This window comes from Coenobita brevimanus, chromosome 102 (genome assembly GCF_032717465.1).
Source record: "Coenobita brevimanus isolate Jiangsu-jjx chromosome 102, ASM3271746v2, whole genome shotgun sequence".
NCBI classification, from domain to species: Eukaryota; Metazoa; Arthropoda; class Malacostraca; order Decapoda; family Coenobitidae; genus Coenobita; species Coenobita brevimanus.
Genome location: NC_137055.1, coordinates 39,249,860 through 39,264,207, shown reverse-complemented (window position 1 = coordinate 39,264,207; position 14,348 = coordinate 39,249,860).

Here is a 14,348-nt window from a genome sequence, read left to right as displayed (position 1 = left end):
AAACTGTCGCTTGCATACAACGATGACGATGTAATGGTAAGTTGGCAAATGATATGGACACTCTTGGTCATTATACCAGGGCTGAGATGGAACTGTCGCCCCAGTAAAGGGATGATAGGGAGTAGCTTAAATAGGTATGTGGTAGTAGGCAATGCACTGAACACCCCAAGTCATAATGCGAGGGGTGAGTTTGGTAGCCTTCACGTTAGAATAAAGTCTGGATTTAACATAAATAGAGAGGCTGCTGTATTAAGTGGCAAATAAAACAGTTGACACCCCTGGTCGTAATGACAGGGTTGAACTGGAACTGTCGCCACTTTACCGTAAGTCCGGTATGCCTGATGGAATTCAGTGTGAGGGAGGTTCACTGTGTCGGAATACAGATTTGTCTAAAAGAAAATTATCGTACTTTGAATAAAAATCCGTACTCCATTTAGCACATTTCCTGCGGGTCCCCAGCAGAAGAAACTTGTGTGGCATTAACGTCTAAGGCATGAGAACGTTTAAAATGACACATTGTGCATACATAGTAGTTCATATATTATTCTTCACTTCTATTCCGCGATGAGATTTTTCGTGTGTTGCGGGGACTGTACAATCAGAATTTTTCATGTCTATCATGCGCCATGCTTTAATTTCCTACTCTCACGGCCACACACACGACCACACCGGCAAACTGGGCAGTCCCCAGCAGATACCACCTGGTGAGTTTCTAGTGCAGCGGTATTTACGGACCACCCTGTATACATGCAGAAACATTGAACGGCCGTTGAAATGAAGTATGGTGGATTATGACTTGCTCCTCCCTAGTGAAGACGTCCGGTTCTGTTGTAGACCTGCCGTGAACTGAGCAACTTTAGCTTTTAAAATATTAAATTAAGAGAAGTACTGTATGTCAGGGAGAGAATATATTGCGTTAAATAATTGAAAATATTGTTAATCTGGAAGAGTGGAACAATGGACATTATTATGCAATGGTGTGTGTGTGTGTGTGTGTGTGTGTGTGTGTGTGTGTGTGTGTGTGTGTGTGTGTGTGTGTGTGTGTGTGTGTGTGTGTGTGTGTGTGTGTGTGTGTGTGTGTGTGTGTGTGTGTGTGTGTGTGTGTGTGTGATCATATATAGTGGTGATAAACACTGTAAAGCTTGAGTGGGGTTGGCATTAGTTTGTTCATTGGTTCGCCACTTCCCCGACCGAAGTTCCTGGCGGCGACGGGGGAAGGAAGACAAGAATGAAACGAACTTGTATGATGACGAGTAATAATAATAGAATAATGGTGAATAATGTGTCAAGGATATTAATTGAAGGGAGTCCGTGCGTGATGGAAATTGTACGAAGAGCAGAGAGAGAGAGAGAGAGAGGGGGGGGGGAGGAATCTAACATGAGAAAGTATGTAGCGGGTGGTCTCTCTCTCCTGGGGCTGTTTTCTAAGCGGCTTTGGAGATTTCCGTAACATCTTCCAAAGTGATTTATTCTATCCTTTACACCTCAATATCCTCTCTTAAGTTATTGATGCAAGGAATGTTGTTTATGTTTATGTTATTGTTACCTGTTTTACCTATCCACCCCACGTGTTTTTGTTATTGTTACCTGTTTACATTCCCACTCCACGTGTTTATGTTATTGTTACCTGTTTTACCTATCCACTCCACGTGTTTATGTTATTGTTACCTGTTTTACCTATCCACTCCACGTGTTTGTTATTGTTACCTGTTATACCTATCCACTCCACGTGTTTATGTTATTGTTACCTGGTGTATGTATCCACTCCACGTGTTTAAGTTATTGCTGCCTGTTCTGTCTATCCACTCCACGTGTTTGTTATTGTCAGCAGTTTTACCCATTCACTCCACGTGTTTATGTTATTGTTACCTGTTGTACCTGTCTACTCCACGTGTTTATATCAGTGTTAGCCTATTTCACGTATAAATTCCCTCTATGTGTTTTGCAAGTGTGTTGTAGATAGCGGTGGAAATGAGGAGGTGAGATGAGGTGATGCTGACTGGCTTGAGATGAGTGTAAGCGCTGGGAACCTCCTCACACGGGTCACGGGGTCAGAGGTCAGCTCACGAGGTCACTGGGTCGACGTAGAAGGAGGAGGAGGAGGAAGGGGGGAGGAGGAAGATGAAGAGCGTGATTAATCGAGGAGGAGGAAGGAAGGGGACGGGGAAGGAAAGTTGAGAGGACGAAAGAAGAGAGGAAGAGAGAGGAGACGGAACTAGAAAAAGAAAGTGATAGAAGAAGAGGGGGAGGAGGGAGAGGGAGAGGGAGAAGATGAGAAATGATGAAGGAGAGGGAGAGGGAGGTAAGAGGAAGAGAAGCAGGAAAAATAAGATAATGACGAGGAAGAAGATGAAGAGTTGAGGGAAAGTTAGAGAGAGCAGAAGAGACAGGAAAAGCAATAGGAGGATGAAGATAGAAAGTAAGAGGAAGTGGATGTGGAAGTGAAGGTGGAGGAAGAGGAAGACTGAGAGGGAGGCGTGGGAGAGGAGTGGAAGTGGTGAAGCAAGAAGGAAACGGGCAGGGGAAGGAGAGAAATGAAAGAGACAGAGAAAAGGATGAAAGAATGGGAGAGAAATTAAGGGAAGAAGCAATAGAAACAGGAGGAGGGAAGTTGAGAGAGGGAGGGAATGTAGGGTAGAAGTGAGAGAGAAAAAAAAAGAAGTCGGGGAAGGAAAGTGTAAAGGTGAGAAGGAAGTAGACTACTGGGAAATATGAGAGAGAGAGAGAGAGAGAGAGAGAGAGAGAGAGAACCTGGGCATTTTTTACCCTAACAGGCTATAACAACTTAGCATCACTAGGTCATAACTGTACGAAACCACGCACTACCCTCACCCCCCCTACCCTTCCCACATTACACTGATTTATTTAGATCCGGTTTATTTTGATCTTCAGAGGTTTCGTAGCACCTTGACTTAACCTATTCACTCTGATGACGTATTTTTAAAAGTTTATTCTTGCTACCCTCAGACGATTTTATTCATCCCACAGAACACTTCTTTTGAATTGGAGAGGTTTTGGTTAATCCCATCAGTATAAAGCGTCTCCCCAATGTTTAATAAAATCGTCTGGAAGTAGCAGAAGTTGCACGTCATCGAATTGAAGGAGTTAAGGGAATCATTTGGCACAGAACACCTTAACCTTATTTCGTCCTTGGTACCCACATGGGATACTATTAAATTTAGGGGAGACTTTTCGTAGTGAAGGAGTGAATATTCTCTTACATTATTTGCGTTTGCGTCATATCTGCATAGTTTGTGTTAATAAAAATCAAGAGAGTATTAACTTTCCGTGTGCAGAAACATATTGGCAAGGAAGATGTGTTACGAAGAAGCCTGTTTATCCCACGAAAACTTGACTTCCGTAGTTCATTCATTTAAACCTGGCTGATACTTTCGTCCCCCTGAAGCTTGTTTTATGTTGCTCAGTGGCAGGGTAGGGAAATACTCTGGCTCTGCATCAGTTCCGTAGCACTTCTTCGTGACTAGCATTACATTGTTACAGCTTAGCATGCAAGATGGGATGACGTTTTTACGCCTAGTTAAAATGAACGGGGTACAGTCATGCAGAAGTGCCGAGAACGACGCAAGAAGGTCTTTAACTCCATTCATCCACTGCCTGACCCAAAATCGGAGGGTAATTTACGAATAACGTACTACGGACGTTTTATGTGATTACGACTTGCTGCGTGAGGACGAGCCAACTGTAAACCAGCCATAGTACCTCGCAATAAACTGTAATCAACCGCATTACACAGATTCACTTAACCTCACCACACACATCACTACCTTACCATAGCTGTACCGTTAACACTCAACCCCTTAGCACCACAACACTTATATTCTAAACACCTTAATACTTACACCACAACGCACATCAATACATCAGCACCACAAATACATCAGCACCACAACATCATCAGTTCATCAGCACCATAACACTTAACCGCACGACTCAACACTCACGTCAGCAACACCACATTCACGACACATCATCACTACTCAAAAGATTTCTTCCTCTCGAGAACACACAATGATCTCTGAAAATACGAAGCCCATGAGATACCGCTTTACAGGGCTTATTCCATCGCACCACATTCATTTTACAGTTTCTGAAAAGCTTTACGTCAGTTGTTGCCCTTGGGTTATTTGAACTATGGTATTTGTTTCACCTTAACCAGCCCCAGATTTCCGTCCCTTTGCAGCTTAATTCACGTTACTCAGTGGTAGAAAAAGACAATGCTTTGGCTATATATATTTTCCATTAGCTTCTTCGTGACTAGTATTATATTCTAATGTTAATTCATTGTTACAACTCAGCATTCCCTATGGATAGATGACTAATTTAGATTACGATTTAAACTCTTCCCCAACCTCTGATGGCATTCGGAGATAAAAATCTACGTATTATCGGTGATCAACGCAGATAACCAAAGCACAATACTTGTGAAGGTTCACTGTGAATCTTTTAAGCCAGAGACCTTGACCCGTATGCTCGTCGGGTGAGGAAGCTCCTTAACACTTTATCCTAAGTGACTTATTTTGCTAATTACACCTTACTGTCCTATTCTGTGTTATATACATCCTTCCAGTATCGCCATACTCTGCATGAATAATGTACAAAAGGATAATAACCAGCAGTGTCCAAAAAATAAATCGCTAAAGAAGAGAAGTTGAGGAGTTTTCTTAACTGACGGGAATACGAGCCCTTGTCTGTCACTTGATGAGTCAAGATCAGTCCCGTGATGTTTACATGTTTATCTTGATGGCCATAGCATTTGCAACAATAATTCTACCTAGCATTAATAGCAAAAACTTCAGCGCCATAATACATAATGCACAGTATGTAACCACGGCACTCCCAGTACATCAATTCAGCACTGATGTAGTTACAATAGCTCCACGACACTCTCAACATCATAGCACCCATCACAACGCAACACCTTCTCCCTCATCCCTCCACAGCATCATCGCATCACACAGCAGTACGAAAAACACACAGTACCACAGCTCACAACACTCACAGCCACAAAACACTTACAATACCACACCACTCACTATCCCACAGCACTTACAGTACCACAACACTAATAGTACCACATTACTGACAGTACCTCAGCACTCACAATACGACAGCATTCACAGCATCACAACACTCAAAATACCACATCATTCACAATACCACAGCATTAGCACCACCGCAGCATTCAGCACAACACAGCACCTCACTACAACACTAATAATGCCACAACCCTCACAGCACCACAACATTCATAATACCACAACCCTCACAGCACCACAACATTCATAATACCACAACCCTCACAGCATCACAGCATTCATAATACCACAACCCTTACAGCACCACAACATTAACACCACCTTTGCATACAGGACCACAGCATTCATAATACAAGACACAAAAACACAGCACCTCACCACATCACACCACAGTCCAGCACCACAGCGGGGCGACAGGTGAGTTAGTGCAACATCCAGGTGAAGTTGCTTGAGGGACATTGCAACGGGATCGCATATATTCTCGTACACACACAAACGCACACACCTCACCAGTATTCTTTCTCTCTCTCTCTCTCTCTCTCTCTCTCTCTCTCTCTCTCTCATTCTTCCCCATTCCTCATTTCTCTCTCGTTTCTTCAGCTTCCTTCACTCTCTCTCGCTTCTCCCGATTCTTCCACTCTCTTCATCTCATTTTCCCTTCTCTTTCCCTCCATCCCCTTCCTTCCTTCTCTTTCCTTTTCCTTCCCTTCCACACCTTTCTTCTCCTCCCTTTTCCAATTATCCCATCACCTTCCTTTCCTTCCCCTCACCTTCCCTTTCCTCTTCCTCTTCCTTTCCTTTCCCTCCCCTCCCTCTTCCCCTTCCTTTCCTTCCACTCCCTTCCTCTTCCTTTTACTTCCACCCCCCCTCTCATTCTCGTCCTTCCCCTTCCCCCCTACACTTTCAGCTTCTCCTTTCCCCCTCCTATTCTTCCTCCTTTCTCTCCACACACACACACACACACACACACACACACACACACACACACACACACCGCAAGCATGTTAATAGCTGTTCTTCGCGTTCAGAGGGTTTTTCCAAGGTAGGGGTACATGTTTTATTATTGTAAGGGCCGCCCTCTAAGTCCATTTAGAGCTTTCGTAACACTTCTTCCTAAGCTGCTTATTCTGCATATTACACCTCAGTATCTTTTTGAGCTCGTATGTTAATGTTGTAAACAGTATATCGATATTAAAACTGTTATATATACAAGAGTGTGTTTAGATAAAATACACAAACTAAATCGCTAATGAAGATGCACTGCGAAGCCTCCTATACCACCTAAAGTATGACCCTGGGTGTGAAATTATAGAGCCTTCAGTTCTTCCTGAACGATATCATTTTTTTTATTTTATTCGATTTACAGTGATACGATTTTATTTACCCCTTCACTCCAAAATGACACTTCTAAAGTAAATTAAATCGTATCACTATAACTCGAATAAACTAAAAAATGATACCGTTCAGAAAGAAATGATTGAGATTTAGTTTCTAGCTTCATCTCAGAGACAATGCTTTTCTCCTCCTGAATAAAATCGTGTGGCTTTGGTCAGAATGGAACAGGGAGAAACGCTATCGAAGTGAACGCGTGTATCACTCCCTTCCTCTAGTTCTTACCTACCTCTTCCTCTCACTCCCTTCATCTACTTCTTACCTACCTCATCCTCTCACTTCCTTCATCTAGTTCTCCATCTCTCTCTTCCTGTCACTTCTCCATTGAATTCCTTACCTTGTTCTTTAAATCCCTCCATCTAGTGTTCTACCTACCTTTATCTCCCACTCTCTCCATCTAGTTCTCTACCTACCTCTTCCTCTCACTCCCTTCATCTAATTCTCAACCCAATTCATCCTCCGCCTCCATCTCCGTGCTGTCATTTTACCGAGCAACATCTAGACACAGCACACGACTCTGCCCCCAAACAATAACATTCCCCCGGCCATGGCATCACTCCCACACCAGCAACCCACATCCTGGCGGGACAGAGGGGAATGCTCGCCAACTTCCGATCCTCATTCCCTCAAGCTGATTCCCTAACTACCTTCGTAATCTCCCTCATTTTATCCATCTAACCTACGAGTAATTCTCTACCCACCTCTTCCTCTGTAACTCCTCCTGTGTATTTATCTGTCTACCTCTACCTCTAACTCCTCGTATGTATTTCCCTGTCTACCTCTTCCTCTAACTCCTCCTATGTATTTCTCTGTCTACCTCTTCCTCCAGCTCCTCCCACCTCACTGCATCATAGTCTCCTAGCTGACTATCACATCTTCTCACTCCATCTCCGGGTTGTCATTATATCTTACCACATCTCTGCCCCAAACAATAGAATTCCCCTGGCCAGCCCCTTCCTGCATCACTTCCACACTGGCGACCCACATTCGGACGAGACAGGACGGAAAGCTTACTTAGACCCTTCTGATCCTTCCTCATTCCCTGTCTGTTTCCTCGCCTGTCATTTGTAATCTGTCTCACCTCTTTTCCACTCTTTCTCTGTTTCTTCCTTATCCTACCTCTTCCTTTCACTCTCATTCTTTTTCCCTGCCTGCCTCATCTTCTATCCCTTCGTCGTATTCTCCCAGCCTCTCATTCCAATTTACCTTCCTCATTCCTGTCTGATTCCCTGCTTATTATTTGTAAGTTCGGTTTCACTTCATCCCAACACTTTCTCTGCTTAATTCTCAGCCTGTCTCATCCTTCCATTCTCTCCATCTTTATCCATGCCTCCCCTTTCTCTGTCTCTTTATCGTATTGTCTAACCTTTCATTCCCCTCATTCCATTTTGCCTTCCTGTTTCCTTCATTCTGATTCCCTCAATTATCACTTGTAATTTCTTCCCTATATTTTCTCTTACTCACAGCCTACCTCTTCCATTCACCTCTCAGTCTTTTTCCATGCCTATCACTGACTCTGTCCCTTTATCATATTCTCCTAGCCTGTCATTCCCTGCATTCCATTTTACTGTACCGCAAATGCCTCAGACAATAACATTCCCCCGGCCAGTCCCTCTGCGTCACTTCCACACCGGCGACCGACGTCCGGACGGGGCAGGATGGAAGCCACACCCTGACCCTCCCAGATCACACGAAAAGGCCCGAATTATAGAGCTGGAGTGCCGTTACTTTGGCCTGGAGTTATAGAGCTAGAATTCTGCTGCCTGGAAATATAACACTAGACTTCAGTTAATATGGACTGAAATCTATCTATCTAAAACTCAGCTACCTACTTTGGTCTGGTATTTCATCGGTAGCATAATTTCACCTGACATTATAGCACTAAGACTGTTATGTGTAATTAGGGTATACCACTAGAATTTTGTTACCTAGAATTTAAAGTTAGAATTCCGCTACTGTGGCCTAGATTTTTAGAGAAGTCCCGTACCTTGGTCAAAATTATAGCACAAGAATTCCACTACTTTGGATCAGAATTATAGAGATACAGTTTGGCTGATCTGACCTAATATTAGTGCTAGAGTCCTATGCCTTTGACTTAGATTAAGAGCAGTAGAATCCTGGTACTTTGGGTTAGATTTATTGCGCTATAATTACTCTGGCCTGGAATTATAACACCAGATATTCCAAAACTATGGGTCGGTAGTACAGCGGGTTCACTTACTACGAAAGGTCTTCCCATCGCTGAATTAAATCGTCCGGCGGAAGCGAAAATAAATTAGATAATGAGAGATAATGAGGTCATTGTTTTGACGGGGTTAATGGAGGTTGCTTCTAATATCCAGACTACAAAATAAAGAAATAAAAATACATAGAAAGTAAATTAAATAAGACCAGCGTACTGACAGGGTTGACTGATGCAGATTACCCTACTAAGTGATCTAATATAAGTATACGGTTAATGAATTAGGACACACTACTTTTTTTTTTTTTTTGAGTGAGAGAGAGAGAGAGAGAGAGAGAGAGAGAGAGAGAGAGAACTTTAACAAGCTTACAGTCTTTGGTTCTTTCTGTCTAAATATAAGAGTATGTTGCCACCACTCGTGAAAGCTAGCGGAGTGCTTTTGGCGGATGGCAGGGTTTCTTCGCTGTAAGATGGGTTGGAATTACATCGCTAGAGTTCCGCTGCTGTGAGGCGTGTGAGGTATGGGTGACGCGATGTGCAGAGACGACCACCACCTCTCTCTCTCTCTCTCTCTCTCTCTCTCTCTCTCTCTCTCTCTCTCTCTCTCTCTCACACACACACACACACACACACACACACACACACACACACACACAATAATAAAGGGGCTAAAGGAAAAACACACATCTCTCAACCTCAAGTCACCCTAATTACCAAACACCTCAAAACCTGTGGAAAAACGCAGCTCAAATCCAGTTTCCTTCAGCATAAACTTGTCTCTAGACGGGTTCAGCACAGTCTCCTTGAATATTTAACCTTATGTAGCTACTTAACTTACTGACAAAAGATACCGCAATAATATAATAAGACTTTGGTTGAGTCTTTGTTTTTCGTGGGTCTATTAACGGGTTCTTAGTACCTTTAGTGACACCTCTCACAAGATCAGGTATCAGGTAGATAAATAAACAGGTAGCTATATGGTTAGGCAAAGGCAGGCAGTAGACAGCAACAGTATTGATAGATGGATAGACGGACAGCCATATAGACAGACAGACATGCAGACATACTGATAGATAGATAGATAGGTAGGTAGGTAAGTAGGTAGAGAGGTAAATATAGGTAGATAGATAGGTATATGCGGGAGGGTGGAGTGAGTTGGGGGGAGAGTAGTCAAATGGTGAGTGACAGAGCGACTTGGAGGCGTTTCGTCTGCGGCCACCCTTTGCGGGATTAGGGCGTCGGGCTATAGATGGATAGATAGATAGATAGATAGATAGACGGGGACTTAGGTAGGTAGAACAACAGACCCTTTTCAGAAATATATGAGCAGGAAATGAGTGCGTCAGTTACACACGTCGAAATTTTCCTGTTAAGTATTTTGCCCCGACATACATACGTACATACATACATACTTAGAGGCAGACAGAGACCGACAGACAGACAAGTAGGCAGACAGATGGAAAAGAAGGTAGACAGATAAGGAATTAGATTGATGGATAGAAAAACAGGCAGACGGATAGAATGATGGAGAAATGGAGGGAAAGACGGTAGGCAGATAAGTAAATAGTTTAGTCGATAGAAAACAGGCAGACAGATAGACAGAGAGGAAGATAGATGGTTCAGATAGGATGGTTGACAGGTAGATAGATAGACAGACAGTCATCGATAATACGTGGACAGGAAATGGACGGAGGATCGCCACATTCGTAATTTTCCTGTTTTGTAGTTCTGCCTTAAAGGCCTCGGTGCGTAGCTTTACGACAGACAGACAGACAGACAGACAGAAAGATAGATAGATAGACAGACAGATAGATTTAGAGATAAATAGACAGATAGGTAGGTAAATACGTAGACAGATAAGGGTATGGAGGTAGGCAAAGTAACCTACATAGGAAGACAGATACATAGACAGATAAATAAACAGACATATTAGAGAGAGAGAGAGAGAGAGAGAGAGAGAGAGAGATCTATGTGTATAAGAATCGGACGGGTGCTTTTCACGTTCGTAATCTTCCCGTTATGTAATTTCTTCCTAACGGCCCAGGGATGATTCGTTACCGAGATAAGCTACAGACAGGCACACAGACAGACACATCCATCCATCCATCCATACCGTCAGTACCGTCCATATATACTAGAGTTATATGTGCATGTAAACAAACAGACATTCAGACACATACAGACTGACAGGTAGATAGATAGATAGGTAGGTAGATAGATAGACAGATAGATAGATAGATAAACATAGATAAACAGGTGATAGACACAAAGACAGACAGACACAGCTAGGTAGGTCGTAGGGTAGTAGGTAGGTAAGGAGGTAGGTGGGTAGACAAATAGGAAGATAGAAAAACAGTCGTTCGGAATTATGAGAGTATGGTAGAAAAAGGACAGACACAGACCTATGGCTTGGTAAACTGTAAGGTAGATAGATAGATATATAGATAGATAGATAGATAGATAGTTAGACGGATAGATAGATGTAGATTGATTGATAGATGGACAGACTAACCATCCTTAGGTGGGAAAAGAGGTCTGGATGATGATGATGATGGTGATGATAATGATGATGGTAAAGATGAATATGATGATGATGATGATGATGATGATAATGATGAAAGCAGGTAATGTTCAGCTACCTGTCACATTCTCCCTGCAGGTAAATTTGTCCCTGAGGTATATCAAACCCAATCCGTCCTTCAGTAAGAAAATAATTGTAGGGGACGGGCGTATAAGGTTAAATGGTACGGCAAAACATAGGTACTCTAAATTTCTAGCCTCTATTCCCACGCCGGCTCTGTATCTTACTTTATTATCTTATTCCACGCACGTCCGCCCTCTTACACTTACGAACATTCATATACTTACTTACGCACGCAGGTATATCTCTCTCTCTCTCTCTCTCTCTCGACAAACACACAAACATTTACACTCAATTCCCCTTCACATAAACACTTACACATGAACACCATCTCCTGCAAACACACACACACACACACACACACACACACACACACACACACACACACACACACACACACACACACACACACACACACATTCCCCCTCCATTCCCCTTCACACACAAATACATACTCACAGGCGCTGTATTCCCCTCCACACACACACACACACACACACACACACACACACACACACACACACACACACACACACACACACACACACACACACACACACATTCCCCCTCCATTCCCCTTCACACACAAATACATACTCACAGGCGCTGTATTCCCCTCCACACACACACACACACACACACACACACACACACACACACACACACACATACACACACACACACACACACACACACACACACACACACACACACACACACACACACACACACACACACACACACACACACACACACACACACACACACACACACACACACACACACACACACACACACACACATTCCCCCTCCATTCCCCTTCACACACAAATACATACTCACAGGCGCTGTATTCCCCTGCACACACACACACACACACACACACACACACACACACACACACACACACACACACACGATATTTGATGGTTGTCTGAGGTGCCAGGGTCGTGGGAATCTGTTGGTTCGTGGCGAAGTGTAGATGGTCAAGTCACCCATTGTTCACCATTATCATCAACTGATCCACCCCTTCTCTCCATGTTCCTCAGGCACAGACACATAACAACAATCGTCATCATCATCATCATCACATCATCATCATTTTATTTTATTTTTCCTTTCGCCACCACCGCCACCACCACCACCATCATCATCATCATCATCATCATCATCATCATCATCATCATTTTATTTCCTTCCTTTCACCACCACCACCACCACCACCACCACCATCAATATCATCATCATCAACATCATCATCTTATTCATCATCATCGTCGTTTTATTTTCATCATCACTACCACCACCACCACCACCACTATACTATGTCACACTACGATAAACGCATAGTAGCAAATTATCTTGGTCAGCATTTCATAAGGACAAAAATAATTTTGTGAATAGCAGTTATGATGGACAGGAATGATTGTAATTAGCAGTTTTTATAGACAGCAGTAATTCTTGTTGACAACAGTTCATGTAGTTGGCGGTTTTTGTGGGTATCAATAATTTCCATTGACAACTATGATTAATAATGGAATTTCCTGTTTACTTATTCTCGTATCTCTGGGCGGCTTTTACGTAAGTGATGGGTGGGTAGTTTAAGGTGAAATTTCCTCCTTTTCCTACCTTGACCCCACCCAATCCCGTATTTCTTTATCTAATCTGATTTACCTAAACAGGATCTCACCTTATCTAAGTATACTCTAACCCGGGAAAGACTTACCTACCTTGATTTAGCATTACGTACTTTCCTCCTTCCCGCCCTACGTTGACCTCACCCAGCCTCATATGCCACTGTCTAATCTAACTGACATAAACAGAAGCTAACCTTATTTTTAACTTCGTACTCTGACCTGAGAAAGCCTTACCTAATTTAGTTTTAAAACATCACTATTGTATTCGTTGCTCATTTACTGTGTGTGTGTGTGTGTGTGTGTGTGTGTGTGTGTGTGTGTGTGTGTGTGTGTGTGTGTGTGTGTGTGTGTGTGTGTGTGTGTGTGTGTGTGTGTGTGTGTGTTTGACAGAACAAAATGGGGAAATGAGATTTGGAGATTTGTTGAGACTAGGCTAAATGGAATAGGCAATAAGTCATTAGGTTTAAGTGGAAAAATATCGGAGAGGCCTTGTAATGAAATGGAGTGACCCAGATTGATGATGATGATGATGATGATAGTTTTGGGTTTCTGTAAAGGAAATGCACAATTAAGCTAGTCTCAAACTGGGTCAGAATCAGCGAAAAATACTATACGTTACCATCACGCCTTTTATTTCATTATTACATCCGCCAGACGATTTTACTCAGCTTAGGATAAAACCCCCTCATATTGATGGAGTCCGCTATCTTAACTTCACTGAACCAAGCCTAACCTATCTTTAAAATAAGTCTTGGGAAAAACGCTTTACAGGAAATGGATTAGAAACAAACGGGGCTTCCTTTACCACGAGAAGCTTTCTCTTAACTACAGTAAATGAAAATTGATTGGCTGTAGCAAGTGTTAAGGAAAGGGGTCTTAGGCCAGTATTCTCATAGGATGAGGAAGCTTACTAACACTTCTTCCTTAGCGATTTATTTTGCATGTTACATCTTACTGGTCGTTCGTATCATGTTTATTCCTTTGAACTGCGAATATAGATTACATGAATTAAATAAAAATATTCACATGGCACATGCAGACATAAACAGGTAAGGAAAAGGTATTAGGGAACTTCCTTGTCCGACGAGTAATGTGACTCTTAGTACTGAAAGGAATAAGGTATAAGGATAGATACACACCAGAGTTACATTCAGACAGTGATGAATATAAAAGTTAAAATATTAAATAGACCATTATGTGCAGCAGCTGAGAGAGTGGATGTGAGAGTAAATGAGCTTGCTTTCTCTTGCTTTCGAGCTCAAATTCATTAAAGTAGGTAGCACGTAAAGCGGAAACAAAGGGTGAAAATAAATAAGATAACCATAAAATAAATGCTTACTCATTTTAAGCACGGTATTGCTGTACTTTCTTACAACTGTTCCAGTGAAATTTATCTCTGCGTATTGTAATATTAACTTATGCTTAAGAGACTCAGCCAT